This window comes from Lynx canadensis, chromosome X (genome assembly GCF_007474595.2).
Source record: "Lynx canadensis isolate LIC74 chromosome X, mLynCan4.pri.v2, whole genome shotgun sequence".
NCBI lineage: Eukaryota > Metazoa > Chordata > Mammalia > Carnivora > Felidae > Lynx > Lynx canadensis.
In genome coordinates, this window is record NC_044321.2 from 27,227,237 (window position 1) to 27,247,809 (window position 20,573).

At 39.6% G+C, this 20,573-nt stretch overlaps 1 protein-coding gene across 4 annotated transcripts in view; it reads right to left on the reverse strand.

The window, feature by feature from the left end:
* DMD (dystrophin) overlaps positions 1 to 20,573 on the reverse strand; it is a 1,834,617-nt gene that overhangs the window by 860,516 nt on the left and 953,528 nt on the right. The gene's annotated exons all lie outside the window — the stretch shown is intronic.

Below are 20,573 nucleotides of genomic sequence, written 5' to 3' on the forward strand. Positions count from 1 at the left end.
GAGAACAAACTGAGGGTTGATGGGGGGTAGGAGGGAGGGGAGGGTGGGTGAGGGGTATTGAGGAGGGCACCTTTTGGGATGAGCACTGGGTGTTGTATGGACACCAATTTGACAATAAATTTCATATTAAAAAATGGTAAAATGCTAAAAAAAATTAAAAAATAAAAAGTCTGTTTTCGGCACCTATTCACGACTGAGGCGTATGTAAATTTGAGCCAAGGATGCCAACAAAAGCTGGTGACCCTTAACTCCAAAGATTGACTAATGGTGAAGATTTCAGGCAGAAGACACGGCAACACAAGAGGAGGGGAGAGGTGGCTTTTTAAGACACAGGAGAGGAGGTGGGAGGGGTTGAGATAGGATGCGTTTTTACAAAGGATAGAAAGAGTAATATACATACCTAACCATGGACCTTCAAAGAAGAAGACTAATAACTAGTGTTTCCCAAGTACCTACGATGTGCCCAACACAACCCCTTATCGTACACATCTTTAATTCTAATAATTCTGTAAGGTAAGTGGTAGCATCCTATTTTACAGATGAAGCACTCAAGGCTCCTTGGGGTCAAATGACTTGCTTGGACTTACCCATTATGAGCAGATTTACTGTGCTCTTCCCCCCTCTTGTCCTCTCTGACCTAAAGGACCTTTCGGATTAGTTAAGGTAGTTAACTAGATGTTAATGTACCTAACAGAATTAGTTCATGTAGCTGTGCGAGATGAAGAGGCTTCAAAGCTTTGGTATGAACAAGAAAGGAAAACGTAATTTTTTAAAGTGTAGATTTAATTAAGTGCCAAACGTGATGTATGAAAACTAAGTGCTACGGGAGGTCAGAGATGGGGGGAGGAAAAAATCACAAGTTTTCGTAGAGGCGTGAGGACGAAAAGAAAGTCCAGGTATCACAGTTTTGTGTGGGGAAAGAGGCAGGAGATCTTCTAGCATGAAGGAGAAAGATGGAAACTGAAGGGTCTCCTAAGGGACTAGGAGGGGGAAGGCGCTTGAACCGGGAATGTGAAAATCAGATTACAAGGGTGAACATGAGTCTTTGAGGATTGGAAAGCCATCGATATTTTTGTGGTTGGTTAACTGATATAACGAACCTAATCTATATATCTATTTATATGTCTAGATCTATCTATCTTAGGAAGGTTCATAAAATAAGGTAGTCAGATTGGAAAGGTGGAGATGAGAAGCTAACTAACCTGATGATCAACCAAGAGGATGGATTCCTAAATACAGATAGGAACAGTGGAGGTGGAAAATAATGAATGGAAGGAAGAGATACCAACAAGATTTCACATGGCTGGAAAAGCATCAGAAGGGGAAAAGAGTGTCTTAAGGATGAGAGTTGAGATAATTTCGTCAAAGCTTTGGTTACTATTGTTGGGGGTTCTCTGGCAAACAAGGAGTTGTCCAGATTTTTGGCTTTGTAAGTGCCTCCATTATAGGCAGTGTTTTTTTTTTTTTTCCATAGCATACCATTTCATCATAATTTTCTTTTAGAAGACACAGAGCAAAAAATAAATAAACATTTTTAAATCACTGGAATCTACACGTATGTTTAAATATTGAGATCATAAATGTTTGAAAGCTGTTTCATGATTGAGTTATTTCTGTTGACAACATATCCAGTGAAAAGGAGGTTATTATTCTCAAGAGAAAATTGCAAGGAATATTTTTCTTTGGGAGAAAGCAAGACACAAGTCTATGGGCCTCAAAGTGTTAACACAATTAATGTAATTTTAAACATCTATCTTACTCTTGGAGGATAACTAATTAGCTTGAAGAACTTAGTTTAATACATCTAGAGGCTCCTAGGAGTTCTTCTAAAGAAGTTGCTACAGAGTTCCAGGGTATTATAATCATTATTAATTGCAGCATTTTAAAGTTCACACCAGATAAGCTTCCAAGGAAAAGGACCTAAATTTATTTGAAAGGTCAGAGAAATTTATTTTACTTATCCAACTGCATGGCGATAAAAATACAGATGCTCTGATAAAATCCAGCTCAAGTGTGTGGGTAGCATGATATAGTAGAAATGACCCGCTGAATTTAGAATTAGGGGAATGATTTTTTCCTTTGGTTCCTCCACATACTAATAGTGTGATCTTAACCATGGTATTTAATCTTCATAAGCCAGTTCTCACCTATAAATTGGGCACAATAATGTTTATTTTAAAACAGCGAGGAGAAAGAGGTTGTTCCATTTCTTCCTCCGTGATGAACTGCCAACAACTGGAAACATGCTCGACAGATAGTAAGGGCTCAAAATATTTTCTGATGAATGAATGGATGGTTAAATGAATATTTATATTTCAAGTATTTGGTAAAATGAAGCACCTAGGTTTAGAAGTTTTATCTACTGTACCTATGATGGAAAAAAACTAATGTTGAACTACTGCCCATCTCTTGCCAACTCTACAGTCAAAGATGTCACACTGGTAGCTCGAAATTGGCCATGTTGGAGTATGTGTGCCACCCAACTTGGCAAAAGCCACAACTCAGACCCTCACACCCAAGACCCAGTTGTTCAACACTGACCAGCATACCACTTTTTCCCACCTTTGTCATTTGGCCTATGCTATGTTTCCTCTACAATTGAAATACTTGTAATCGCACCAACAATGCAGGCTCTCTGGGTCACTGCCCAACCACCATCCTGGCTTGAAGTACTTTCCTCCCAGAAATCACATCACATCACCCTGCAGCTAACTTTAACTCAGATGTTATACCCTTAAAAACGAACGCTGATTCCTCCAAGTCAGACTCAGGTACCTCTTGGAGGTGTTTATCATTCAGTAGTTACCACCACGATATTACCCCAACGTATTATAATAATTGCTTATTTGTATAGAGCGCTCTTGGGAGCACAAGGACTCTCTTATTCACAGTTACAGTCTCTGGACCTTGCTCCCAGAGGAGGTACTCAATGAAGGAGAGTTCTATGAACTAAATAAACCCAATTTGGTTTTTCACATGCTAGCAATACAGGAAATTTAACTGGATTGTTAGCCCAAGAAATATAGTAAGTAGAGCATAACCACTCCTACACAGGCACTCTGCGCTTGACATAAATTTCTGAATGTTAGTGGGGGAATCTACTACACTAATCTAGACAATTAGTCCTGACGCTGCTGGCAGTTTTCACGGACATTTTCATGGAAGATCATTGGTTTAAAAACAAATAGTTGATGACTGTGACAGATCAAGTCAATATTAATTCCTGTCTGGTAAATTTATTGTGACTATGTAACAGTGACATTTGAAGTCATCTGTTTGGTCTAAAAATCTTATTCATAGGACAGATGCCCACAGGGCCAGTCAGAACGGCTTACTAAGCAAACATTTTTTTTTTTTTTTTTTTTTTTGCGTCTTTGGGCATGAAGCATTCTAGGCAAAACTGTATTCTTCCTACTCGTCACTCTTGCCTCACATGGCTCAGATGTTGTCCCAGTCATTATCTATGTCCCTTAAGATCCATTTCATGTCCTACTACAAACTACATTTCCCAGACTAATTTGCCAATTAACTTGTGGATGCATTCGGAAAATGTGAGGCACTGGCGAGGAAATTAAATGGTGGGAAAAAGGGAAGATTCGGAGTTTTTCTCTCTCTCCCTGCTCTGGAGGGTATTTTCTGGCAGCCACTGAATCTCCTTTGGTATTTCAGCTTCCTCGATCTCCACAGGACACACCCTCCTCCTTTTTTGTTTGCAGCTCCTGCCAGGCAGTCCTCACCTGATTATAACTCCCTCCACATGACCTAGACTTGCAAAACCTAGTATTATCACCTGGTGTTTAAATCCTCAGCCACAGAGGTGGGAGAGGCTTTCTGCTATTCCTCATCTCTACGTTGCTTTACCACTTTTTTGGCTTCTAAGGTCTTCTATCACCTGTGTAACTCGCTGCCACTATCAAGAACTCCCCCCCCCTTGGAATTATTTAGAGCAGTTTCCTTTATTGTTGTTGTTGGTTCAGGATCATTTATTTTTCTTCACGGCAACGGTGTTTTATTAGGTGATGAAAATTTACAATTCTGAATCATCTTTGGCTTATTTCATCTCACCCCTTAAATCCGATCTGTTGCCAAGCTTCATACATTCCACTTCTATTATCCTCCCTCCTTTCCATTCCCATTCTTCAGACTGAAATACCATTGCTTCTTCCCAGAAATACTGCGGCATCCTGCATTTGGACCCTCTGCTCTCAGCCTCTTCCCCTTCTATTTCAGCAAGAACAAGGAGCCCAGGGCCTACTGGAGGTAGTTTGGATGGACGGAAACATAGACGGGATTACCTTAAGGCTTCAGGTGAAACAATAAGGGAAATTCAGTAAGAGCAGCTGTCTTAAGGCTGGGCATCACGGAGACTGGATAGGAAGGTGGTCCGGGCTTCAAGGCATCAGTAGGAACCCTACCAGTAATAGTTTGCACACTTTCACTGCAGTTTTTTCTCATTATTGTGGCTCACCTACCCTCTAGGTGTCGGTCTCATTTGGTTCTATGTCTGACTGCTGTAGCTTATTCGGTTTCTGCTCCTTTATAATTGACTTATACATAACTTTCATGGCTACACCCCTGCCATGTAATTGAAGCAATGTAGCTTCTGTACCTGTTGTGAGGTTCTTGGGTTTCCTATTTCTACAAAGAGATAGAGATCTGATTAAGCAACTTATCTTTTGAGGCCGAGCTCTGGGTCTCATCAAACAAAAAGCGGGCAGAGTTATGTGGGACCTGAACTCACCCTTGCACAGGGCCCAGACACAGGGCAGTTCCCTTAGAAATAGAGTGATCATTAAATTTATCATCCGAACCAGGGAACTTTTGAGAGTGACAGAGGGCACAATAAATAATTACACAGGAAAGATGAACATAAACTGACATTTCTTTCTGAGCAAGCTGCAACTTACTGTCACCATATTTATAAAATACTCCAGGCAGACATTGTAAATTGGGTGTATTTCCACTGATTGATTTTTCTACTGTTCTTCAAATTGTTCCTGAATATCTCTTTTTAAGGTGGAAAGCCATTCACTCTGCCCCAACCCTGACTTGATCCTCTTGATACTTTACGTGTGCATTCAAATGTCTGTTTTGTCATGAAGCCTTCCCTGATTTGTCCACCAGAGAGTTAGTCCTTTTATTCACTTAAAATTGCATTGAAACTATACATTCTAGGACCTGTTTTCTATCCTACATTCTATTTATGCACGTGCCTTCTCTTGACTACCAGGTGTAAGCTCCTAGAAGGCATGAGCTATGTTAATACATTTTTTTTTTATATTCCACATTGCCTAAGTAGTATTTTGCTCATAGTCAGTGGCCAATGAATATTCATTATATGAGTGATTGCTAGGTACTGAAATCATCACTCTTGCCGTTGTTGTCTCAAGTTCACCCAATTATTCTGAATCCAAATGCCTACAAAACGCAGAAAAGATCAGACATTGATCATGTCTAGATTAGAATAGTGGTAAGATAAACAGAAATAAGAAGATTGAAGGTACCATATTTACATGGTCTGAAGAAGGTTTAACAGGAAACAAATCAGAGTGAGGACATTTTGTTCCTGAAGAGATAGACAAGAAATCACAGATAATTGAAAGGGAAAAGAATAAATCTATTTTTCAATAGGTATTTGTTTGAACACATGCAATTTATTCTGACAGATATCTAAATTGAGTATCTCTTGGTTTCTATAATGTATTTTATAAAATCATTTACAAGTTCAATTTAATCTATACAGAAATCACAATGCGTATCAGTCTTGCTATTTTTTAAAGTGCCTCCTAATGAAAAGTTCTGATATTTTAGAGAAGATTTTAATTGTTATAGAAAGAGCAGCTCAAGAGTAAACTTTCGTTTGTATTTGAGAAGCTTTATAGCCCTCTTCAACACTGGTCATTGGATATTACGTCAGATAATTTCAGTAAATAGGAAGTGCCATCTTGTTTTTAATTGTACTCTACCCAGGATTCTTTTCTCTCTCAAAATACAGATTAAGTGGGAAACTTGGGTGGCTCGCTCGGTGAAATGTCCGACTTCAGCTCAGGTCACGATCTCGCGGTTCACGAGTTTGAGCCCCGTTTGCTGTGCGCTGACAGCTCAGAGCCTGGAGCCTGCTTCTGATTCTGTGTCTCCATCGCTCACTGCCCCTCCCCTCTTCATGATCTGTCTCTCTCTCTCTCTCTCTCTCGCTCTCAAAAATAAATAAAAATTAAAAAATTAAAAAAATACAAATTAAGTTACATAATACTTTAGGCGTAGGAGCCGGGGTAGATTTTCTTTGAGGGTAGTATTTTTAAAATAACTGTACATATCTAGGAATTCAAGCACTGAAAATTGACTCGATAGGTCTCCTCCAAATCAGGGATACAAGGCAAATATGGACCTTTTATTACAACTATAGTGGATTCATTTTTGTCCCTGAACGATGCCCCTTTAAGGTGCCACATATGACCTTAGGCCAGCTGCTTAAGCTCTATACAACACAATTTTCTCATTTGCTAATCAGGGAGGATCCTCACCTGCCTCCAGAACCCATGTGATCATAAGCCCATCGGAATGTGATACATAGTAATTATTTAATAAACAGTGGTTATTATTCTCATTGTAATACATGCAGCATCCTGTATGATCTCATAGATCTCTTCAGTTTAATAGTCAAACCACAAGCAACCTTATTAGTTAACAACTGTGCTGGTCATTACCTAGGCAAAGGAATCTGACGAGGCCTCAGCTCTTAAGGAATTTAGGTTGTGATTACAAATAAACACACTGAAACAATTAGCAAACTAAAATCAAAACTACACAGGGTTGCTAAATTAGATGCTGCCAACGATTTACTACACAGATTCAGAGATGGGGCAATTTATAATCGCCACATGGAATTGACAAGTTTTTGTAAGGAGGAAGTGTTTGAGATTTCCCTTACTGTAGTGGTTCTCATACTGCCTATTAAAATCACCCTGGAAGACTCAAAAAAATGCCCACACCTTGACTTCATCACAGAACACCAGAACTTTCAAGGATGGGATTCAGGCATCAGTATTTTTCCAAGCTCCCCACATGAATCTGTTGTGTGGTCAAGGCTGAGGGCCATGGCTCTCAAGGAAGGAGGAGCCTCTCCCTAAATCAAAAGGGGGTCAAGGAGATCATTTCGGGGGAAAGAACTATCTGAAGAAAACATTCACGGGGTGATAATGTACACGTCAAGCCTGCCGAAAATAAGCAGCACAAGTGGGGATCAGAAGGCAAGGTAGGGGGAAGTATTAACAAAATGACGGGCAAAATTTCAGCGGGGCCAGAGAGTAAAGCACTGTGGAGGCCAGGATGAACAGTTTAGAGCTCCTTAATGGAAAGGCAAAATTTAACATGGTAAATCAGTAATAAGACTCAATACTACTGCTATGCACACTCAGAATAACAGAAATAAGAACACCGAAGCTGAAATCAAAGCACAGGGGCCAGCATACCTGACTTCTCTTTTCCTTTCCCGGAGGTGGTTGTACTTCACGCTCCCGTGGTTTGACTAAGCTCTTCAGGTAGCTTCAAATACCTTAACTACTTCAGGTCTAGATCAGTGTTTCTCAGCCTTATCTACCTCACTTGAAGAGTAAGTAGGGTGCAGGGGTCCCACCTCCACAGATTCTGATTTAATTGGTCCAGTATGTGACCTGGGCCGGGAGCAGTTAACACGTTCAAAGCCCCGCACGTCTAACAAGCTTTCAGGTGATACTGACCACGCGGGCTCACGAGGAGCGGTGGTCCGGTTCAGCAGTTCTCAGACGCCAGCCTGCATCACAATCCCCTGGCTTCCCGGTCCACATGTAACTGCTGGGCCCCACCCCCAGAGTTTCCAATTCAAATGACCTGGGAACGGAGGGTTTCATGCAGGTCCATTAAATTCCCAGGTGAAGCTAATGGTGATGATTCAGGGATCTCACTTCGAGAGTCGCTACTCGAGATATAAAGCAATTAATTTGCTTTATTTACAATTTACTCAAGATTTATTTACATTTTCGGGGCGCCTGGGTGGCTCAGTCGGTTGAGCATCCGACTTCGGCTCGGGACATGATCTCACAGCCTCTGAGTTCGAGCCCCGCATCGGGCTCTGTGCTGACAGCTCGGAGCCTGGAGCCTGCTTCCGATTCTGTGTCTCCCTCTCTCTCTGCCCCTCCCCTGCTCCTGCTCTGTCTCTCTCTGTCTCAAAAATAAATAAAAAACATTAAAAAAAAAGATTTATTTACATTTTAAATACTTCCCTTTCTTTCCCTACTGGATTTCAAGACATCTTCACCTACAAAGCCTTTTTTTTAATAGTAGCTTATGTTATCACCCTTGGATTAGACACATGAGTACATAAGGGACAGGACATAAATATTCTGTCTACTTGGATGCACAGATGCCTCGAACCTAGAAACTATCTGACAACATTCATCCAGTTGATGGATTGTGTGTCGTCTGTTCTGTTCCTTACCTACTGGTTCTTTTATTTAACTGATGACTGTAATTCTCATTAGTTGCTGATGGAACAGTAAGATTTTGTTTGTGGAACCTGGCAAAACCTACTTGCGGCAGGGCATCGGTTGGTAAGCATCACTTAGGCAGCAACACCCAACCGTCCAGGTGGCCGAACAGCAGGTGCCGGTGCTGTGAGTAATGTTGGCATGAGGAGGCGGTGGTTCTTTTGACCATCGCGGGTATTTTGTGATTGAATTCACGAATGCCTTAAGTTTGAGATCCAATAAATGACCTTCTGTTACACAATCTGCGGCACTGAAGTTTTAGACGAAGGAGAGCACATTCCTTTTAGCCTAAGGAGTAGCAATAACTCAAGGTTATGGAGAATCTACCATGTTCTATCTCATCTAAACGTCTTTGGACTTGTTCTGAAAGAGTCTCTATTTCCCTCCTGCTTCTGGATCACCCTTACTCATCTATTTTCAGATCTTGATTGAGATATCACCACCTGAGTGAGGTCCTTCCTAACGTCCTGTGTCCAGTCACCGTGCCTGCCTCCGTGCTGCCTAGTTTGTGGTTTATATGTCTATTACTGTGCTTATTTCACCGTATGAGACCTGGATATCACCCAGCTCTCCTCCCCAGATGGCAGAAACACTGACGACAGAGGCAGTGCCTCACCCACCTCTCTCTCCGGCACCTCCAGCAGTGTTTGGCAGAAGGGAGGTACTTAGTTAACATCTCTCATGAGAAGTTCTTGGAAGCACTGATCCTCACCTTCTGTTGTCTTGGGAGTCTCGTAGATGCTTCCCAATCTCTCTGTGCTCTTCCCAAATGCAGAGCTTATGCCTCTGATTTTCACGGATCTTTCACATGTCTGCGAGCTAGCCCTGACCGTGATCCTGATGAGAATCTATTTTGTTTACAGTTCTACCATCAGCACTTTGTTCCAGTGTTTCTGTAAAACAGGCTGTTAAACTGGTTTATGGATAGTATTAGGCTAATTTTCTGAAGTTCAAATTCCATCTGTGTGGCTGAATAAATTTTGATTATTCTTAACTAGAAAAAAATGAGCATCCCAATAGGTACTATTTAATAATACGGTCGGGATGTATTTTGCACCGTTTGCCTTCCGAAAACCCCTCCTACAGTCACTGTGCCGCTTTCAAGTATACTAAAATATACCGGGGGCTGAGTCATCCATAACACGGGTATGATACAAATGGTACAGGAAGGGGCTTGGGATCATGTTCAGGCAACCTAGATTCAAATTCTAGGTCTCACATCATCTTGCTGGGTGGCTCTAGACAAGTAAATTTAGTCTCTGGCCCTCAGTTTCCTCTCCTCTGAAATGAGGAGCCGGACTATGTGATTTCGCATGTTTTTCTCAAGTTACTTCAACTAATGGCTCCTCGATATCTTCGCCTGTAGCATAAGAATAATAATAGTATCTGTCATTTACGGCTGCCATGAGGGTTAAATGAGAAGCATTTGGACCGGTGCCTGACACACAATAAACACTCATTAAAGCCTCTGTTATTCATATTCTTATTTCCATTTCTGACTTTCTCTAGTTCTAAAATAGGCAAATTGCAATTATTGCCCGATGTGGTACAGCACCAAAGGAAGTAGCAAATCTCCAATGGCAGATGCAAAAGAACATTTTACTTTGCATCCATTCATTCGGCAAATATTTATTGAGTTCCTAGAAAAGTGGTGGGGCTGGCAATACGGCAGCGTGGGAGCCCTGGTCCCTGCACTAATACATTCACAATAAAAAATACAATAGAGCACACCTTCTTAGCTGGTGGTAACTGCACAGGTGAAAACAGTGCGGGTTAACAGGATAGACAGTTGAGAAAGGGAGAGAGCAAAGGGGAGGAGGAGAGACCATAACCCAGAAATGACATCCAGAAAATATCCTTGGAATCCTGACATCACATATATTTTTGCATTTGAACAGGAGAACGTGGGAAACCTTTCTGGAAAATCATTTTTTTTTAAACTTAAAAAATATTTATTTTGAGAGAGAGAGAGAGAAAGAGAGAGAGAGGGTGAGCAGGGGAGAGGCAGAGAGAGAGGGAGAGAGAGAATCCCAAGCAGGGGCTCAGTCCCACGAACTGGTGAGATCATGACCCGACCTGAAATCAAGAGCCGGACGCTTAACCGACTGAGCCACCCAGGAGCCCCTCGGGAAAATCATTTCTAAAAAGCTGTACTGAAAATGTTCACAAACCAAAGTGCCCTGCTAGGTGCTGGGATACAGTGAGATTTACGGCAACGCAGATACGGCGAGGAAGCTCATAATTTACTTGGTGATGAACAAAAAACTGCTGGTGACCGGTGACCTTTAGTATACAGCCAACTGTGAAACGTTTTCGATCCTTTGTAGAACAAAGGAGTGGAAACAGTAGGTGCGTAAGACTGAGATGAGCGGACAAGGGAACAAGCAGCTGTGAGACATGTTCCACCTTCAGATCCTCAGGGTTGACGGGGGCGGACATGCGTCCCTTCATTTATTTCAGGGAAGAAGGCTTCTGGCAGTTGTGGTGACTGTGACATCCCAGCCGCTATGTGAGGCACCAGAAACTATATGCGATTCAGTTTTCACAGTAGCCTTAAGAGATGAGAGATATTGTTTTCCTCATTTTACAGATGAGAATTTCAAAGATACAGAGAGGGTAGGATACTTGAACTAGATTACCCAGCTAATAAGTGGCAGAGCCCAAGTCTGGATCTAATAGAGTGTGACTTTGAAACCTCTATTTATCTCAGTCAAGGAGCTCACAGACTTGTTCTATATAAGAGCACCTGCCTCAGGCTGGGGGAAGCTGGCTCCGGACGCAGATCACTGCTTCCTGTCTGTTACATGCACGATGTAGTGGCCAGTGGCTAGGGTCCTCAGCCCTGGACTCAGAAGAAAACTGAATGCTTGCCAAAATTTTTCTTTCAATATGGATGCCGAAAGAAAAAAAAAAAAACTCAACTCCTCAGTAAAATAAATAACAGGGATAAGTAGCTATAAATATTAACTTAGAGCCTGCCAAATATGTCAACAGAGTAAGTCACTGAAGGTATTGTTATAAAGTTTGATGAGCAATGAGAATATTTTTGCATTTAGCAACCATTTAGTGTTTCCTTTGGAGTCTCTTTGGTTCGAATTCCCAGGTCATTCACCTGCTTTCTGCAAAGAGTTTTCCCTCAGATATATCTGAATTCTTCTTCTTATCTTTCGACTGGTTGTTGTTTAAGCAAACACCTACTGTAATTAGCAATGATGAGTAAAAGGGGGATGGGATGACTCATTTTTAAAGAATGTGGAAGCATTATACAATGGACTAAAAATATTGCACTGCCTTCAAAAAGGGACACAAGTAAAGGAGATAGAAGAGACAACTAAGAGTTTAAAAGCACTGCTCAAAACCGTATTGATGTTTTATGACATATTTCAGGTCAACAAACACTGTCACTGTTATTACATTGTACGGGAAAGGATGTAAATGGAGAGAGAAGTTTAGAGGCAAATTAAGATTTTAGAGACAGCTGAGGGGAGACCGGGGGTACGGGTCAAAAACACTTTGTCGAAACACCATTTACTTCCCTCTCATCCTTAAAACCTACATTCTGCTAAAATATGTTAACCGTGGCGAAATGATTAAGTCAATCCCTAATTCTGTGCCTTTCGCCTCTTTAATGAAGCATACCGATACATGGTGCCAAAAAAATGGAGAGGGGACATCCTCATGAATTTAAAACACTGTAAAATGAAAAAGGAGCTCGCATTTCAGTATCAATTGCCTACCACAGCACAACCTTGGCCATCTGTGTCTCTCAGATACTACCATTTTCCAGCTAGGTGAGGTCTAACACCGAGTGTGTCAGCATTTTAATGTTAACTCTTTTTGCAACACGAGGGCTCCTAAGACACACATTACACATGGATCTAATTTCTTAAACAGAATATTCAGGTCAGTACTGAAATGTTCCGTCACGATCTGGATTCGCGTTATGAAGAGGTGTCACACATGAGCTACTGGACCCAATAGGAACTGGCCCCAAAGGGGTTGCCAGCACCATATTTCAAGAGGAGAGGCTGAAACAAAGGTAGATTGACTTCCTGAAGTAGTGTCTTCCAGAAAACCTTTGTTGTGTTGCATATGTCTTCTTGATCGCACTCGGCCCATTGTGTTGCCAGGGTAGAAACAGGCACCCTTCTTTCAGCATTTTTGGAAAGTGGCTGAATGTTTCTTTGCATGGCTGGCTTTGCAAAATCTTTAAACTTTCTTCAGCCTCACTATCAAATGCCATTTTTGCTAACATCATACCACGCTTTTCTCCCCTTTCTAATTCTATACAATATTTGCTTTTATACAGAAATCCATCCATTCCACAAATATTTGTTTAGCATCTGTTCTGTGCGCTAAGTACTGAGAATACAACCATGAACACGGCAGTCTATCATCACAGAATTTCTAGTCTAGTAAGAATGACAGTTTGGCTTCTTATGTTGTCCCAGGTAGACATACTTGGCCCTGACTCATCGCTCTCAGGGTGCGCAATTAAATAAATTGCGAGAAAGTCTACTACAGATCGAATCTTTCTAAGACCATCACTTTCTTTCCATCAGGGTCTTTACAGAAGCATTTAACGGCTCTTTTTTTGCCACCGATTCACATCCAAACTCTTCAGCAACCTGTCCCACTGCAACTTTGTCCTCATCCTTTCCTAACTGCACTCCCTTAACCCTCCACATGGACTTGCCCCTCTAGTCACTGCTTGGCCACCAAGCATACCACCTGTAGGCTTGGCATGGGTGGCATGGGAGCTCAAGGCATTTTGTTTCATTTCAGCTGCAGGCACATTTGGGAAGGGACTTACAGTTTGTATTTTTAAGGCCCTTGAGTGATTCTGGTATAACACTGCTTTCTCTGTCTTTAAACTCTGCTCGCAACCCAAGGCCAAATCAGATCCGGCACCTTCTAGAAAGCATTCCTCAACTATTGCTTCACATCATGATGTCTTCATCCTTTAAACTACGACAACACTATAATGCTTTCTGTCCTGTTTCTTTTCACATGGATAGCCCCAGAACTTTGGAGTGTTACCTGTTTTGTGGATGGAAACCTGATCTCTCCAACGAGAAAACGGACTCTAAAGGAGACGAGTCTATTATCCAGGGACTTTGTGATTTAGATTTAACTTTTTTAGTCTCTCTAGTAATAACTTCATAATAGTAGCTTTAGGTCTGAATGAATACATGAAACCTCCGAGTGACTCTTTCTATTCAAAAGGAGGCTTGTCTGTTCTTGCAAGATCTAGTTTTTAATGTGCCATCTTGAAAAATATTAGCCTAAATGTAGGTAAGATAATTGTGAAACTGTATTAACATTGCTTCTGAAGACATAATAAATCATTTATTTCTGCTTTGTGGCATATTTACAGTGAAGGACATTTTCTACTTATAAAGTGCAAAAATTACTATATAGATTCTCTTTTGATGAAAAAGCATATTAAAAATTTTTATTTAAGCAACGTGAACAGATATTAGGTTGCTCCCTTTGATGGAAAGAAACACTGACTGCTTTTTCTGGGCTCACTAGATTACCACACATTGTATCAAAATGCATGTATTTCTAAAACCAAACTTCTGAAAAACTGAGTATCGAGCTACATGATCTATTTTTCTTTAAGGTGACTTTTTGCATAATTTTATATTATTTCAATAAATCTACTTGATATTTGTCAAGGTTTACAGGCTGATGTTTTATTTAATTTTTTTAATGTTTATTTATTTTTGAAGGAGAGAGGGACAGAGCATGAGCCCATAAGGATCAGAGAGAGAGGGAGACACAGAATCCGAAGCAGGCTCCAAGCTCTGAGCTGTCAGCATGCAGCCCGATGCGGGGCTCGAACTCACGAACTGTGAGATCATGACCTGAGCCGAAGTCGGACGCTTAACTGACTGAGCCACCCAGGTGCCCCCTGATGTTTTATTTTAAAAAGAAATATATTATTTTTTAAAAGACAGTGTTAAAATTCTAATTCTAAAATGTTAAAATGTTCTCCCAAAGCATTATTCTAAATATTCAAAATTATGTATTTGTAATGTAACTGCTTTCCAATTTTTACAGTATTTCTTATATTTTGGTCTATTATGATTATAATCTTTTTCATATTCTTCTTACATGTTTAACATCTTTTTTTTTTTTAAATTTTTTTTTTCAACGTTTTTATTTATCTTTGGGACAGAGAGAGACAGAGCATGAACGGGGGAGGGGCAGAGAGAGAGGGAGACACAGAATCGGAAACAGGCTCCAGGCTCAGAGCCGTCAGCCCAGAGCCCGACGCGGGGCTCGAACTCCCGGACCGCGAGATCGTGACCTGGCTGAAGTCGGACGCTTAACCGACTGCGCCACCCAGGCGCCCCTTTAACATCTTTTTTGATAATTATTTTATTTAAAATTTCTTTATGTGACACACAGCAATTTGTCTCACCTCAGTGAAATTCTATACATCAGCGTTTTCCAAAGTCGTATTTTCAACACTAACTCCTCAAATTTTAATTTTACTTTAAAAAATTGCATTAATATAGAATATTTCCAGTTTTTCTACTTGTCTGTATTTATAGAAATTATTTTAGAATGCTTATCTGACACACGGTGTCAGTTTGACTCACATCGTAAGCTGTGATGGTTTGGAGAAATTATAGACATGAAGGGCTTGGCACTAATTCTGAAACACAGTGGTATTTTCGTGTGTGTGCAAGTTGGTTTTCTCTATTGACCCACCTCAAATGTGGGCAAAGAAAGGGCTTGGAGTTCTAATGGGTAAGCCGTTGAGATTTTCCAGTAGGTCGTGATAATGGTGGATGGAGTCTGCTGCCTTGTTATTTGTCTTGCTGGCATGTCAACAAAGCCCGGTTTTCTTTTAATTAAGAGTTGCTGTTACAACTTGTTTTCTTTTAAACCTCCTCTCCTAGTGATTCAACCTACTTGTCCCCAAAGAGCATTTGATTGAAAATCATGCTGGGCCAGACCAATTTCACACTTGAGAGAAAATCACCAGCCCCTTCCATATCCTTTGTTTATTTCCCCCCTACAAAAGACATTCTCAGTAAATTGGAATTAATTAATTAACTAATTAAGGTCTATCTTTAGAATACAAACACTTAGGGGCTGAATTGTGCCCCTCGTCCCTTGCAAATTCATATGTTGAAACCCAAGCTCCCAATATGACTGTATGTGGAGACAGGGCCTTTAAAGAGATAATTAAAGTTAAATGAGGTCATAAAAGTAGGGCTCTAATCCAATATGACTAGCGTCCTCATAAGAAGAGGAAGAGATACCGGGTTTGTGTGTGCACAGAGGAAAGGCTATGCGAGGACAAAGCAAGAAGATGGACGTCTGCAAGCTAAGGAGAGGGGCCTCAGGAAAAACCAAACTTGCCAACACCTTGATCTTGGACTTCTGGCACCTAGATCTGTGAGAAAACATTTCTGTTGTTTAAGCCACTCGGTTTGTATTATTTTGTACGGTGGCGTTAGAAAACTCATACGAACACTCTCGCCTCTTCTCAGGACACTTACAATGCACCTGGGAAGGTGTACCCTCCAAACAAATATTTAAGCAACAGAGAGAAATACCTAGGTTGGAGAAAATATAATTAGGTTAATTATTTATATATTAATTATAATTATTTTTACATATTAATAAATAAATTAATTAACCACATAAAAGATGAAGATACAGAAGGAGTGAGTTGTTAAAAGGGGAACATGTCTTTGAGTGGGTAAGCATTGATAGATTTCTACAAGTAAACAAGAGGTTCCTTTAAAACAAGGTTGGAAGAGACCCAAAGCCACATGCGTAACTCATTATCTCATGACATTTCAGAGCCTGCTCCAAAGGTCATCTTCTTTTCCAAACCAGGACTTGGCACACACGGCCTGACACATGAATGCACAAGAAAACAAAATATATGGGATTGGCACTGTCCTCGTAGTCCTAAAACATATGATCAACTTCAGTATTCTATCTTTCGTCCCTTCGATTCATAGCACCTACATGTTATCTTGCTGAACTTCCTCTCAAGAGAAATATGACTTGACGAGCACAATTTATAATGTAATTAAGGAACAGCTTTTACTTACAGGAAATTTTATAATAACGACACTGAATCAATAATAAAAGCAGCAAAAAATATAGTCATCAACTACTGAATCACATACTAGATTTAGAGCTTTCATAGGAATTATTGAATTCTCACAACAACCCTATCAGTTTGGCAGTATTCTTATCCCACTTCCTAAGTGAGGCGAGTTCCATGGTTAAAGGAACTTGCTCTAAGTGACACAGCTGGTATTTGATGTAGCTGTGATTTCAAAACATCCAGACTAGTACCAGAAGTCAATTTCAAAATCAAAGTCTTTACCACCACTTACAGAATACATGTATAACACACACACACACACACCCACACACACACGTATAATACCTATTGTGTGTGTGTGTATGTACACACACAAATGTACTGTACGGATGCATATACTGTAAAAATATGCATGAAGAAGTGGCATAAAAGTAGACAAAGATCAATGGGATAGAATTGAGAGTCTGGAGAGAAATGAGATAAAAGAGATTGTCAACTAATGTCTGACAAGAGTTCCAAGAAAATTTAATGAGGAAAGAATAATATTTTTAACAAATGGTGTTGGGACAATTGGATATTCACATGCAAAAGAATTAAATTGGATCCTTTCCTCAAGCCATACACAAAAATTAACCTCAAATGGATAGCAGAAGAAAATGTAAGAATTTCAATTTTATTTATTTTTTTAATTAAATTTAATAATTATTTATTTATTTTATATATTAAACTACAATTTTAATAGTGAAACTTTTTTTTTTTAATTTTTTTTCAACGTTTATTTATTTTTTTTTGGGACAGAGAGAGACAGAGCATGAACGGGGGAGGGGCAGAGAGAGAGGGAGACACAGAATCGGAAACAGGCTCCAGGCTCTGAGCCATCAGCCCAGAGCCTGACGCGGGGCTCGAACTCACGGACCGTGAGATCGTGACCTGGCTGAAGTCGGACGCTTAACCGACTGCGCCACCCAGGCGCCCCAATAGTGAAACTCTTAAAAGAAAACATAGGAGTAAATCTTTATAATCTTGGATCAGGTTAAGCCTTCTTAGATATGACATCAAAAGCACAATAGATAAAGGCACAAAGGGAGAAACTGAACTTCCTCAAAATGAAAAACTTTTGCGTTTTAAAAGACTCCACGAAGGCAGTGAAAAGACAACCCCAGAATGGGAGAAAATGCCTGCAAATCATATACCTGATAAGGGACTTGTATCTAGAATACACAAAAACCCCTCATAAATCAAAAATAAAATGCAATAACCCAGTTAAACACAGGCAATGTTTCTGAATAGACCTTTCTCCAAAGAAGATATATAAATAAATAGCCAATAAGAACATGAAGAGACACTCAACATCATTAATCACCAGGGAAATGAAAATTAAAACCACAATGAGGAACCACTTCACACTCGGTAGAATGGCTATAAGAAATTTAAAGCCTCGTAAAATAACAAGTGTTGGTGAGGATTTGGAGAAATTAGAATTCTCATACATTGCTGGTGGGAATATAAAACGGCGAATTGTTTTTGAAAACAATTTGGTACGCAGTTCCCAAGACAGTTAAACATAAAGTTATCATACAGCCCAGCGATTCCACTCATACTAAATAAAAACATATTTCCCCACAAAAGCTTATACACAAATGCTCATGGCAGTATTATGTAGTGGAAACTACCCGAATGTCCATCAACTGATAAAGGGCTAAACAGAAGGTGGCATGTCCACAGCATGGCATATAATTTGGCCATGAAAAGGAATTCGGTATTGCTGTATGGTATAATATGGATGAACTATAAAAACATTATGCTAAGTGAAAGAAGTCAATCATAAAAGACCAAATACTGTGTGATTCCATTTACATGAAATGTCCAGAACAGGCAAATCTATATGGATGGAAATTAGATGTATTTTCGCCTTAAGAACGTGAGAGGGGTAAATGAGGAGTAACCTTTAATGGGTATAGGATTTCTCTGGTGTGGGGGGGAGATGAAATATTCTAAAATTGTTTGTTAGTGACGATTGCACAGCTCTGAATATACTAAAAAGCACTGAGTTGTACACTTTAAATGGGTGATACACCTCAATAAAACTATTGACAATATATGAAGTTCATTCCAAAATGTGTCAGTTGCTTTGAATTTCTCTAGTCTTTATATACTGAAGTCAACACGAGGGGAAGGTTATTGGAACACCAAGAGGTTTGGGGACAAAATTCCTTTTCTTTTTTTACTTTGAAAACGCTCATGCCATAGTGTATCAAGTTAAAACTGATTTAATTCTCCTGAACAATTAATAGAATTCTTTTTTGGTATGACTGAGTTGTAAAACCAAAATCAATATACTGAATATTAACACTTGCTTTTTTTTTTTACCCTTGTCTTATAAATAACTGACCAGCCAACAAATAACTCAGTTACTTCTTGCCTGTTCAGCAGCTAGGCATAGTGATGTTGTAAATACCCCGAGACTCATTAATCCAAAACTAAGTTTCAAAATACTACGTGATATGATGATTAACACACCACGCATGAAGGCTAATATGATGTAAAATAGAATTGTTACGTAGGACATGCAGAGCTACTCTTTGATTCGGCTAGGAAGTGTGACCCTTTGCCTTCACACATTTTTAGGTCTGCAATGTAATATAGACTTGCGTGGGGAAATAGGTTCTACTTACATAAATGGGTTAGAAAGAAGCTTTAGGGCAGAAAACTGCCACCATGGGGTGAAAGTGCCTGAGGTTAGCTAGCCCGATATTGTAATGGGATCATGAGTAACTTGTTACATCACCTGCAGGAAGTTACTTTCCATCTGACTTCAATATACTATTGTACTTTGATCACACATTCCACTTGCCCCCCTCCCACCGGAACCCTTTGCTTCTTCACACACAAGTTAACAATTACTGTCTGATTGTTTTCATCACGTTCACCACGTGTGTAACATCTTGTTCGCTTCACGTTCACCACGTGTGTAACATCTTTTGCGTTTAATAAATACAGAGATGAAAGCTGTGTTTGGGGCTCTTGTCTCTTCCCGGACATTAACCTGTCTCGTATTCAATTCTGTGTCCTCTCTCTTGCTAGACAAGAGAAAACTCCAGACTTAGTCTGTGACAGACCTGATGACAAGAACTCTGGAAAGTATCTTGGAATATGAGGTAAATTTCAGGAGGGAAGCTATGGGCCAAGACTGAAGAGTAGAAGAATCAAATAGATCCGTTCCCTTGAGTGCTCACTATGACCTCTTTTTCCTGGGTATTATAAACTTGTATCTCGTTTAAGCCTTGGATGGTTTGAATTTTTTATATACAGACAAAACTTAACTATAATTAATAACTATATTTAATGACTAGCTACAGATATGCTTCTATATAACATTAAAAGCTTGCTGTAAAGTTAACCAACTGAATTGGTCCGGGAAAGCAGACTTACTTTGTTTGTGCTGTGTTTAAACAAACACAAACTCAGTTCACTTTAATTGGCTCCAAAAAACTGTTTTTAATTCAATCAGTCTTAAATGTGATTTAGTGAAAATAGCAAATGTGTGTGCACTACAAATTGCAGTAAATCAATCTATTTCTGTGTATATACCCTATGACCTGGCAATTCTATTAACAAGTGCGTGTGTGTGTATATATATATGTTTAATATAAATATAATTTTATAATAAACATAATATAAATAATATATATTATATAAATATAAATAAATATAATAAATATAAATTTAATATAAATATATTTATATTTATATATTATATATATATAATCTCCTTGAGAAATGCTTACAAATACACCAGAAAACATATATAAGAAGCACATGTAGTATGACTTGTGATTAAGAAAAAAAAAGCAATAAAAATCCCAAATGTCTATCATCATGTGAAATACATAGATTCTGTTATCTTTCTACAATGGGATGCGCATTGATCGACATAAATTCAGAAATATAATGTTGAGAGAAAA